This window comes from Suricata suricatta, chromosome 3, assembly GCF_006229205.1.
Source record: "Suricata suricatta isolate VVHF042 chromosome 3, meerkat_22Aug2017_6uvM2_HiC, whole genome shotgun sequence".
NCBI classification, from domain to species: domain Eukaryota; kingdom Metazoa; phylum Chordata; class Mammalia; order Carnivora; family Herpestidae; genus Suricata; species Suricata suricatta.
The window spans coordinates 46,191,603-46,204,843 of record NC_043702.1 but is presented as its reverse complement, the minus strand read 5'-3'; the positions used below and the strand labels follow the sequence as shown (position 1 = coordinate 46,204,843).

The window sequence follows — 13,241 nt, the reverse complement described above, 5'->3', positions numbered from 1 at the left end:
GAGGCCCTGGAACAAAAGTTAAGGAGATTTGTTAAGAAGTTAGGCATTCAAAACCTCCTCTGTGATGAAGTTTGAAAGCCATGCAAATGCCCAGAGCAAAATTCCTGCTCAGAAAACAATGTGAAAGAAAGCTTTCATCTCAGGTTAGTCCTTAGGCTCTATGTAAACCTAGCAAGTTCTGAAGTGTAGTGCCTTTGCAAAGAACCATTCTGCACAAAGGGATTAATTATTTTGTTTCCTTTCTGCTTGTTTTGTGTGTGAATGTGGGGGTCAGGGGTGTGATTGGGGGATTGTGTTTTAGCTCCTGGTGCTCAAGGGAATCTCTGCCAAAACTAGTTTAACACAAAACACAGACTTCAGTGACCATACAAGACAAAAACCACTGCCTTTAAAAAATAGTTTGGGAAAGTCACTACACAAATGGACTAGTACAGCCTTCAACAGTTGAGAAATAATAAGTCCTGGCAAAGAGGGAGATCTAATTTCCAGAGTTACCAAGTCGTAATACTCAAATGTTCAGTTTTCAAAAAATAACTCAGGAATACAAAGAAACAGGAAAGTATGGCCTATTTAGAGAAACAAAGTGTTAAGATATCATCCTTGAGGAGCTACCTGGGTGGCTCAGTGGGTTAACCGTCCAGCTTCAGCTCAGGTCATGCTCTCATGGTTTGTGGGCTCGAGCCCCACGTAGGGCTCTGTGTGATAGCTCAGAGCCGGGATTCTGTCTCCCTCTCTCTCTTCACTCCCCTACCCCCATCAAAGGTAGACAAACATTAAGGAAAAAAAAAGAAATCATCCCCGAGGATATCTAGACTTTGGTTTAATTATACAGAGAGAAGAGAATGATTACATTAAATATGGTCAAAAACTAAAGAAAAACATAGACAAAGACTGAAGAAAATTGGAAAAATAATGTATAAACCAAAAGAGAATATCCATAAAAGTAGAAATTATTAAAAGAAAAAGCCACTATGGAAAATGTTGACATTTCTTCAAAAAATATTATTCAGTCTTAAATAAAATTCAGACACATACTACAACATGAATGAACCCTGAAAACATCATACTACATGAAAGAAACTAGACACAAAAGGGTACATGTTATATAATTCTGCGTATCTGAAGTACATGGAAAAGGAAAATTCATAAATAAGACATTTTAACAAGAGCTAGAGACAGTGTAGAATGAGAAGTTATTGTTTAATGGGTGCTGAGTTTCCCTTTGGGAGGATGAACAAATTCTGGAAATTGATAGAAGTGATGGTTGTACCACAATATTTGTAAATGTACTTAATGCCACTAAATTATACATCTAAAATTGGTTAAAATGGTAATTTTAAAATGGTTACTTTTACCATAATTTCTAAAAAATGTTTTTTAAAAGGCACCACACAAATTCGGGAGGTGAAAAGTACAGTAACAAAAAATTTACTAGAGGCATTCAAAAGCAGAGTTAAGCAAGGAGAAGAAATAATCAGTGAACCTGAAGCTAGGACAATTGAAATAATTTATTTTGAGTATCGGGAAAAAAATAGAATAAGGAAAAGTAGATAGAGCCTAAAGGATCTATATGAGATGATATGAAACAGACCAAACTACACATTATGTTCACTCCAGAAAGAAGAAAGAAAAAGGGACAGAGAGAATATTTGAAGTACATTTTCATATATACCACAATTCTGTCTTCTTGTACTTTGTCCTAATGTTGCCAATTTTATACACAAGTTTTAATTCAGGAGCTTAGCTGGTCAATAGTTTTGTATCATATTGTATTTTTGAAAACACCTAGGTTTCATGACCCAATTCAGTGTTCACTTTTCTTCTGCAGCAGGGTCAGAAATGCATACAGAAATAGAAGGAAATTTTAAAGAACTGTTTTATTAATTTATATCAAACTCTTCTTTGTCTAATGCCTGACTTGCATTTTTTTCAAAGAAGAAAGGAGACCAATTACTGAATCAACATACTATATTATGAATAGAATTGTGAGTTCACCCTCAGATATTCAAGAGGATCTGATTTCAGAACTAAGATATCAATTAAGTAGTTAATACCCCTATCAGCAAAGTGAGATCCCACAGAAGTCCACAGAAAGGAATATTAGGAAACTTACAAAAAGACAAAGAAACTTAGAGAGTTTTCTCTAAGTGCCTGAGTATTATCTGAGTAAATTTGCAAATGTTGTGGCTAGAACTTTTGGCTATGGCTTTGAAAGGACTTTAATAAATCCTCTTGCTTATAAAACAAGTATAAAACTTGACAAAATTATTGAGGCAAACCATATCAGGAATCTGGAAATAGACCAAGGGCAAACAAAAAATTGGGAAGGGATTATTCATAACAACCTGACAGAATTTCAAGTAAGAACAGAAACAGATCTGGTTTTGCATGGTGCTGCTTCCTACCTTCTCTCCAACTTGGTCAGCTAGAACAGTTTTCTCCAGGTATGGGTGACCAGCAGAACCAGAGCTTTGCTTCTAGAGAGGGCACATGATTTGAGTAGAAGGTAAAAATTGGAGGTGATTTTTTTTCATTAATAGCAGTAAACTCAGTAGAAAATAAAAGGGGGGGAAAACACTGCAACTGTGATGGACTGATTTGTAGTCATGGTTGGTGCACAAGGTGTTCTATCCAGAGATCCTGTATATTGAGGAACTTACAAGGGTGAAATAAGCTATCCATATTCCTGGCTAACTAACAAATGAAGTACATGCATTGGAGACAGTTGAGAGTCCCTGCCATCTTGGATACCTAAGATACCTCAGATACTAAAGATGTGAGAGCATAGGAAGACTAAAAGATTGGCTGTATTCTGTTTTGTTTTTGCTTTTGTTTAAGTTTATTTATTTATTTTGAGAGACAGAGAGAGAGAGAATTCCCAGCAGGTTATATGCTGTCAGAACAAAGCCCAAAGTGGGGCTAAATCTCATTATCATGAATTCATGATCTGAGTGCAAATAAAGAGCCAGATGCTTAACTGACTGAGCCACCCAGACATCCCCGATTGGCTGTATTTTGAATGTACTCTAACATATGCAAATAATTCAGGTGAGGTTTAGAATCTTAAGCATATCCTCCTTCCCAATCATTAACTAATTCTTAGCTTTGCAGCCCTAGAAGTGACCATTAAGACACCAAGCTAAAAATAAATAAATAAATAAGAAGAATAAAATATACAATGACAAATATATCCATATATATTCAAAATTACAAAAAAAATTAAAAAGAAAGCAGATCAGACTTGCTATATTACCTAAAATGTACAGCTGTCAGTCAAGTTAGGAAAAAATGCAAAGAATCAGGAAATTGTGACCCGCACTGTGGAGGAAAAGCAAGCAATATAAATGGACTTTAAGAGGGCTCCAATGTTGGATTTAGGAGACAAAGATTTCAATTATTACACAAGTGTTTAAAAAATTAAAATAGGACAAAATGACTCAATAAAAAGGGATTGGTTATCTTTTTGTTACTTTTAGTTTAATTCCATTGTGGTCTAAAAGCAGACATTATATGATTTCTAGTCTTTTGAATTTGTTAAGGTGTACCTTATGGCCCAGAATATGGGCTATTTTGGTGAACGTTTCTTGTGTGATTGAAAAGAATGTGACAGTATTCTGCTGTTGTTGGATAATATAGTCTATAAATGTCCATTAATTATCCAATCGATTATCCTTATTATCTTTCCTCCTGCTAAATTTTTCCATTTATAATAGAGGGCTACTGAAGTCTCCAATTATTATAGATGATTTATCTATTCCTTATTGCAATTTTATTAGTTTTTGCCTCATGTAGTTTGTCACTCTGTTCTTAGATTCATACATGTTAAAGATTGTTACATCTTCCTGTAGAACTAACTTTTTAATCATTACGCAATGTCCTTCTTTATCTGTTGTATCTTTCCTTGCTTTAAAGTCTGCTCTACAATTAATTAACATAGCTACTTCTGCTTCATTTGATTAGTGTTAGCATAGTATGTTTTTCTTCATCCATTAATCCCTAATCTATATGTATCTTTATATTAAATGAAGTTTCTAGTAGACAACAAACATATGAATGAGGTTTGTTTTTTTTGGTTTTGTTTCTACCCAGTCTGACAATATGTCTTTGGTGAGTGTATTTAAACCACTGATATTCAAAGTAATTATTAATTATAAAAGAAACTAAAGACCAAAACCCACTAATTCTACCAAACTTTATAAATCATTTTTGATCACATTAATTTCACAACCTTTACTGGCAAACAAACTGGTACAATTATTGCTATACTGTAAATTAAATTGATCATTTGAAGTTCTGAAAAGCACTAAATTATAAAATTTCCAATATCACTAAAAAAATGTGGTCTCAATTAAATGTTTCTATGCTGTACCATTTTAAAAAATTAAGAATGCCATTTAAGCTTTCAAAAGTTGAAAAGCATAATGAAATATATTTTTGTGAGGAAGATTAATTTATGACAGTACATTTCATAACTATAGCCTTTACTTTGAAGAAAATCACATTTGGAAATACCTTAATTAAAAAATTTTTACTGAAATTTTAAGAAACTTATAGAAGAGAGGTAACTTGGAAAAATGGAAGTGTTAAGAGAACTAAATTATTTGCAATGCATAAGGCACTTAGGATAGCCTGACCCACAGTAAACTTAATATATCCACAGATATATTATCATACACACTTAATGGAATTTTAAAATTACAATGGATTCTTTTACATAAACTGTAATTCAAAAATTTGATAGAAAATATAGTAAAAAATTTTTAAACAAGGATGTGCATTGTGCTATAATCTTAAATAGAAAACATAAACCATGATTAATTGTCAATATATGAGTTTAAATATAATATATATAATCCAGTTGCCTAAATCAACTCCGTTAAAAACAACTTGTTCTTAATGGTCAAAGAGGCCTTGTTATAACTGAAGTTTATTGGATTATCAAAGTATTTCAGTACAAATATCGATGAAGCTTTCTGTTTTTAGAATTTGGTTTTGTAAATACTTAGAATAATTATATTGATCTTCCTTTGTTTTTTTCATTAAACCTTTTTTTATCTACTACTCTGTATTCCTTCTATTATTAAGTGCATGTCTAAAAACATAATTTTTGGTGAATCTGTATCTAAGCATTTATAATATGGAAAATAATGATGCAGAGTTGGGAAACAAAGATATCTGGGCGCATATTCTCTCTGTCTTCCACTAGTTTTTAGATCTCAGAAAGGTTACTTAATCCTGCTGAAATACTGAGAATTCTTATTTCATACAGATGTGAAAAATTATGGAGACCTGTAGATGATGATCAATTACGTTATTACTTTTTAAAAATTTTTTAACATTCATTATTTTTAAGACACAGAAAGATACAGTGTGCGCATGGGGAATGGGCAGGGAGAGGGAGACACAGAATTGGACGCAGGCTCCAGGCTCAGAGCTGCCTGCACAGAGCCTGACACTGGGCTCGAACCACCTGCCATAACATAATGCCCTGAACCAAAGATGGATGCTTAACAAACCAGGCCACACAAGCGCCCCACTGTTATTACTCTGAATTATTATCAACTACAATTCTTATTTAACAATTTCATTTTACAGATGAGAAAAGAGAGATCCAGAAAAGTTAACAGGCTTATTCAAGGTCATAGATTGTAAAATTTAAAGCTAGATGTACAACTATTTAATCGAAATAACAATTACTTTGCTATACAACATGCTGGTGGGCTTTAATTGAATTTACCATTCAATTTTTTTCTAAAATTACTGAATTTTTTCTAAATTTATTTTTTAATTTATTTTTTCTAAAATTAATTCTGGAAATTATTTTCTAAATTTTTTCTAAAATTAATGAATTAATACTTGTATAAATCATGGATAGTTTTCATTCAGATCAAATACCCTAATTGCTGTAACTTAGAATAATCCCCCAATGTTTCTTCACAGGCCACAAATAGTCACTACACTATTGAATTTTGTGTATATGCTCCATACTCTATAAAAATATTAGGAGAAGGCAAAAATCTCACCCCCATCCCCTTTGTATACCCAGAAACCTTCTTGTACTACACTGACAAAACAGTTTCCAGATAATTTGAGAAATTCACAGGACTCACGTTTTCCTTTTCTCAAAGGATCATCAGACTTACTCTGTATTTTGTCCAATGTCTGAAAACAATATTGCATATATTTTTGTCTGCTTTTAGATTTTGTTTTTGCACAAAGAGAGGGTAAGTCCAGACCACTACTCTCTCATGATGGAAAGAGAAATTATTGTTTTATATTTACTCTTTTTTTAAAAAATTAATTTTTTGGCCAATCATTAGGTAATTTTTGTTGGAAACTTTTATACCAGGTTCTGGTTAGTTGATATGCTAAAATATTTTATACTCTAGGCTTTTTTCAGTGTAAGTATTTCATATACTAGAGTTTTATCAGTTCAGCTAATGATCAAGAAGTTTATACTCATTCCTTGTTGAATTCCCTCTGAGCACTTTGAGTTCCCTCTGAGCTTGAACCACCAAATTTAAATGTACCTGACCTTAGAAAGCAACTAAGAGCATACAACTTTAGTTTTTTATTGACTGAGAAGTATGTTTTAGATAAATCTTTTTGATGTTCTAAACTTCTTCATCATATCATTCAGAAACAATTACATTTTGTGTTTTTCAAGTTTCCCATTGCTAATACATGCCAGGCTCTGAAATAAATAAATGTATTTAATAAAATTTTATATCTGATCATCTTTTGTAGATGATTATACAGAAGATTTAATTTTCTTTTTTTGGTCTTAACTGGGAAATAAGAGTTTCAGAATAATACTACAACACACTTAGAATAATTGATCATCATCAATATCTTTTGGTTTAAATTTTGTATTCATTTTCTAAAAATTACAGATTTGTAACTTGCTGACAGCCTATTTTAAACACTGAGTAAACTATTTCACTCTCTAATATATTCCCTTTATGATTTATTTTTTATTGTAATATAAGGAAGAAGAAAGCAGCTGCATTCTCCAGCTGTGACAAAGTGTTTCAATAAATGAGGCAAGCAACATCAGTAATAAATAAAGCAATTTACTTCTTTACAAAAATGACTCTCTCTATTTAATATCAAAGCTGCAGCTAGTAGCACAGCCTAGCAGCTGGTATGGCTAAAGCAAATACTCACTGGGAAAGTAGGTTGCCATTATGTCAGGCAACTGACAAGGACATACAAAGATTCCTATGGAAAATGTTTAAAAGCTTTCCTTTTGAATTCAGTACCAAGAAACTGTCTCATTTCACGTAGGTCACTGATATTGGTTGAGTGACAGAATGCAGTCTATTGCTGCTACCACAAAGCAATTAACTTCCACTTCCCCCTATAGGCAGAGTCCAGAGTGCTCTTTAATGATAAGTAGGATGAAATGTGCTAAATCCATAAGATTGATGAAAATTGCTTACCCAGAGGTTGCTTTGTTTCTAGAATAGCTAGAGTTTGTAGAAATAGATAGAGCATGTTTCAATATAAAACTCTCAGGCAGTTCTTCACACACACACACACACACACACACACACACCACTTCCCCTAGTCATCGACTATCACAAATTAAACTACGTAACAAAATTAAAATTTCCCAAAGTATCTTCAGAACTAATTGTATTTTCTAGTATCCACTAAGTCTATGAGGATCTATAGCTAAACTGAGTTTTCTAATGCTCACCGGAAAAACCACACAACTACTCAACAGCTATTTATCACCTCAACCTGGATTCTTATTCTCATAGTAATATTTGAGTACAAGAGATCGAGGCACCATCTATTCATGGATCCAGGTTTGTGTCTTGAGTGCATATATATCAAGGACCAAGGACTAGTATTATCCATTGAAATATTTATAGCTTATATTTGAAAATCACCTTGCAGTTTACCTTATATTTTTATAAATTTAATAACAATGTAAGAAATATATAAAAGGAGTTATTCCCCCACTTGAGATGAGACCACTCATTTCACAAGCGTAAATAATACCCTAATGCCACATTTCTGTCAGTTTGCAATCTTTCTGTTTGCTAGACTGTGAAAAGGGAAAATTCCACAAAATAACTGTCAAAATAAAACATCATTAAATTGAAATACCAAGTTTGGGAAAGAAGTTAATGATAGGAAGAAAAAAAAAAAAGAAGGCCTAAATAGAAAATTTAAAAAGTGAAGATTACAAAGTAATTTCTGATGAACTTGTATGTTTTCATCAGTATTTCATATTTTATTTTTTATGATATGGCCTGGAATGCATTTCTGTACATAAAACTCCAGTTATTATGCATATTATTTGTTGAGAAATCCTGCGTTCTGAGTGTGCCGTCATCCTTGTCAACTAGCTTAAGCTGCTCAGTGCTCACCAGGTATATACACTGATCAGAATTCTTACATCCCTAAGGGGGCAAGGTGACACTGAGGATAAATAATATAATTTTTCCATAGCTGCCAAATGGTACAATAAATGATTATAGCAAACTACTGGGTAACTTAAAAAGCTGCTTCTTGGTTTTCTATGTTCCATAAAATGCTTAGTGAGGGCAAAACTATTTTCTGAAGAAGAAGTAGGAGAAGGAGGAGGAGACAACAATGATAAGTTTGCCTTTTTCATGCTCACACTCTTATAAGTATTACAGACCATATGATGTGTGATATGAAAACAGTTTAAATAAGCCCTCTCCTATTTAACCAAACACAAAATAGATTTTTTAAATGGTAAAGCAATCTTACTCTTCTTGCTTTTAGATATTTTTATTATTCTATAAACATATAGAACATTTTAAAATATTTCATAAAACATATTTGTATTATTTGTTGCATTATATATTATATAGGATAACTATTTTAAATAAATATTCTAAAAATTCTCCATTTAAATTTCTAATGTGGTAAATATATATAGAACCCACACAACTTAAGGTTCTCAATAATTTTTAAGAACTTAAAAAGTTCCTAGAATAAATTATGAGAGCCACTTCCCTAAATTAAGTATCAGAGTGTGTTACACCAGGTACAGAGCTGGTATATTCATTTTTGCAAATGGGAACAGAGTTCTGCTTCTGCTACATACAACTTAAGTGTTTTTCTGGTCTAATAATTGAAAACTTTAGGAAAAATATTTTCTACTAAATATTACAAATACTGGCACATTACCATTAAACAGAAAAAAATTCATATTAATGACATGGATCAAAAAATTGTCATTTAATTTGATAGAATACCATTATTGGCAAAGAACTTTCCTTTTTCTGGTCATGATAATTAACTATTATATTAGTAAGTTTATAAAACTTATCTACATCAGAAGTAGCATATGTTGAAGTAGAGGGAAAACATGTAAACACTCTTCTGGCAATGGTTGAAATAAATAAGTAAATAAATCTAATAAATAAATCTAAAAGTCACCTGACAGAAAATTTTGAAAGCCATTCAAAGATAGGTGGGTATAAAAGGATTTTTTGGGATGAAAATAATTCTACTCCTTTGTAACACAAAATATTTAAAGTAATCAGAAGTCAAAAACAACCTATAGTATGAGAATGAGAGACTTAAAACTTAAGTAATTTGAACATACTCTGAGGAATGTAGTTTGGTATATCTTAAACTACCTATATAATTACTTAGTCCTTACTCTCTTTTACAATTTCTAGCATATGTATATATGATGCTACATTTTCACTTAAATATTCTGTGTCTTGTGAGAAAAACTAGAATACAAAGTTAAAATGGATAAATCTAGACTCATGGTATTTTGTTAAGTTTTGTTGGATCATATATAAGAAAAAAAAAGTTGTGGAGACCAAACTCTTAATTTATGTAGAGACTGAAAAGACCTGAAATAGACTAAGGGGTTCTCTAAGTCCACTGTTTCTCCTACACATAAAACTATCATATAAAATTATAGTTGGTCATTTGCCATGACTTTTTGAAGGCCCATTTCATTATGAAATTTAACTGAATATTTGGTTTGCTTTGTTCTTCTCCCAAGGGAAGATTAGCTTGATTTGAGTTATATTAGTTCTGCCTGCTTTGGTTTAGAAGTTAACCTTAGATTCTATCCTGGTTTACTTTGATTTAGCAGCAATTTTTGCCATATTAAACTGTGTTGATCTTATTGGAAGATAATTATATATTATATAAATTTTCATTCATGGATCATAATAGTAAAGCTAAATATGTCATCTCTACCTAAAACTACATTTTTTGTCTATACTACTTTATTACCCTAACTACTTTCTTGTGCTTCAACAGTTAGACATCCTAATATATTGAAATCAATTGCATACAACTGCAGTTCTACTAGTTGGATATTATTACAAGGCTGCCATAACAAAGTACCACATACTGGGAGGTTTAAACTCAGTTTTTGAGGCTGAAAGTCTGAGATCAAGGTGTCAGCAAGATTATTCCTTCTGAGGCTTCTCTCCTGAACTTATAGTAGCCATCTTCCCCCTAGGTCTTCAGGTGGCCTTCCCTCTACATGTTTCTCTCCTAAATACTTTTTTTATAAGCACACCATTCCTTTTGGATTAGGAACCATTCCAATAACCTCGTTTAGCCTTAATTACCTCTTTAAAGTTTATACGTACATTCTGAGTTACTGGGGGTTAGAACTTCAACATATGAACTGTGTAGGGACACAGCTTATAACACTGGTATAGTACAGGCAAGAAGCAAAGAAAAAGATTGAAGGCTGACCATGTTTCATAAAACTGACCACGGTGAGAATCCGTCAGATGACTTGCAGCATGATGAAGGGAACCATCTCATGGTTGAGGATCCTGAAAGCAAAACCACCAGCCTCTTATATACCCAGGAGGCAAAGAGAAACAGGTGAGGGACGTGCTAGGAGTGAAACTGTGCTGAGTCAGAGTGGTGAAAAGTTTCTTAGCAAGATGGTTTCAGCTGAGGCACCTTTTAGGTGCATCTTTTGGGTGCCTCACCTATAGTTTCTGAATGGAGACACCCAGGCTAGGAATGCTGATATGCATATAGGCATGACTGGCCCAGGAGTAGGGGGCTGTGTCCTTGACTATCATTCCTTCCATACTTAAACTCTCAAAACTGGGTCCTCATGAATATATAAAAAAATAAAGTTTATATTTTTAATATAATATTAGAAATATATAGTCTATAAACAATTAAAACAAATTGAAATTGTCAGTGTACCAACAAAGGAGCTGTAGAAACAAATGAAGACGACTCAAATGAGAATGACCAAAGGCTATTCAGAGCTTGCTCTAACAAGGGAGTCAGCCATCAATACTTTTGTGTGGCAGAGATTCAAAGGCAGGCAGATGAATGGGAAAGCTTTATATGAAAAAAAGGGAAGGCTTCAAGTATCCTCTGATTGGAAGCTGTTGCCATGGAGAAGCTATTGAGTGGGCTAACTAAAAGCAGTACATTCAGTATGATTGGGTATAGAAGTATATTTGGCTTTCTCCAGTTGGTCCTAAGTTGGAAGCAGGGGCAAATTTTAGGGAAGCTGTCAGTTATTGATCAAGTCCTGACCATTTGGGGCCAATGGCTACTGAGGCTATTGTTCAGCTTCCCAGACTGATTACAGCAGGTTGAGGGTTAGAATTCTACTTTATATATGGTCTGGCTATCGTCCATTTGTATATTCAGTCTCTCAGTGAGAAAGCAGTAAAACATTAGCACAGAATTTTATGACCAAATTATACTGTCAGTTTCTGAACAAAGCCCAAGTAATATATATTCTTTTGCACTTTTTTCCTGGAAACTAGAGTTTATATGCGGAATTAAAAGTAACACTAACATGTCATATATAATTAGAATTAAAATTACATTGTAAAGTAGGAAAAGTGTTCACAAAGCACAAAATTAAGTGCAATAAACATGAATGTACTATAAAACATTGAGGAGGAAAAATAAAAGCCTGGAGTTCCCTAGAGGGCAGGAATGCAATGCAAATCATAAATGAGGCCATAATACAAGATCAGCAGATTAGACATCCTAAAGGTAAATTGTATTTTTTTTTAATTTACCATGTTTTTCCAGAAAAAATTAGCATGTTAGAGAAGGCATATATTTCAAGGTGTTGGTAAAGTTAGTGACTAGAGAACAAACAAAACCTTAAGCTCTCAGCCAGAATAAAAATAAACATCAATTAAATTTGTTCTCTTTATTTAAGAGAATGAAAAATACCAAAACCCCAAAGAAAAGAAAGTACTATTTTATTTTAAATACTAAAAGACATTTCTCATAGTTTGGTAGTTTGATATGATGATTAACAATGTAGTTTCTGTGGGGACCTGGGTGGTTCAGTTGGTTGAGTGACTGACTTTGGCTCAGGTCATGATCTCATGGTTCATGGGTTCCAGTCCCACATCAGGCTCTATGCTGACAGTTCAGAGCCTGGAGATGGCTTCAGATTCGATGTCTCCTTCTCTCACCGGCCTTCCTCCACTCACATTCTGTATCTCTCTCTCAAAATAAACAATAAAAACACAAACTTAAAAAAAAAAACAGTGTAGTCTCAGAAATCAGACTGCTTGAGGTCAAATCTTATCTCTGCCACTTATAAATTGATCATTTCTCTGTATAACATGGTATTGCTGTCAGGATAATGCATCATATATTTAAACCACTTAACACCCAGCATCTTGGTTAATATCTAATGTATAGATATCTGTACATATATTATTCACATAAGAAATAAGCATTAAGTGTCTAATATTTTCCAGACACTTTTAAATAGTAGTAGTAATGAAATTACTGGGCTATAGTAGTAAACCAAACAGACACACTTCTTGGTCTTGTAGTTGCATTCTGGAGCAATATAAATGCTGTAAATAAGGGCAAAGTAGCAGTTAAAGAATGCTAATGCAGAGAGGAGTGTTCTATATAGAATAGGCCAGGAAGAACTCTTCAACAAAGGAAACTTTGAGAAGAGACCTGAAAGAAGAGGGGGGAAAGCCACTCAAAAAGTAGAAATAGGCATTTGATAGAAGGAGATTTGAAGTGTCAGGAATATCTCAATTCATTCTTAATATGTTTCAAGAAAAACAAGGCCATATTGTTGGACTGGAAACCATTGCGTATTTTGAGCCAAGCAATGACTTGATTTAAATTTTTTTTCTGATGTTCATTTATTTTTGAGAGAGAGACAGAGTACAAGTCAGGGAGGGGCAGAGAGAGAGGGCAATACAGAATCTGAAGCAGGCTCCAGAGTCTCATCTGTCAACACAGAGCCCCAATGC

General features: G+C 33.2%; 1 long non-coding RNA gene across 1 annotated transcript in view; it reads right to left on the bottom strand.

Moving 5' to 3' along the window:
- Positions 1-13,241, bottom strand: part of LOC115287639 — a 213,806-nt gene that overhangs the window by 1,932 nt on the left and 198,633 nt on the right. The window lies entirely within an intron of this gene.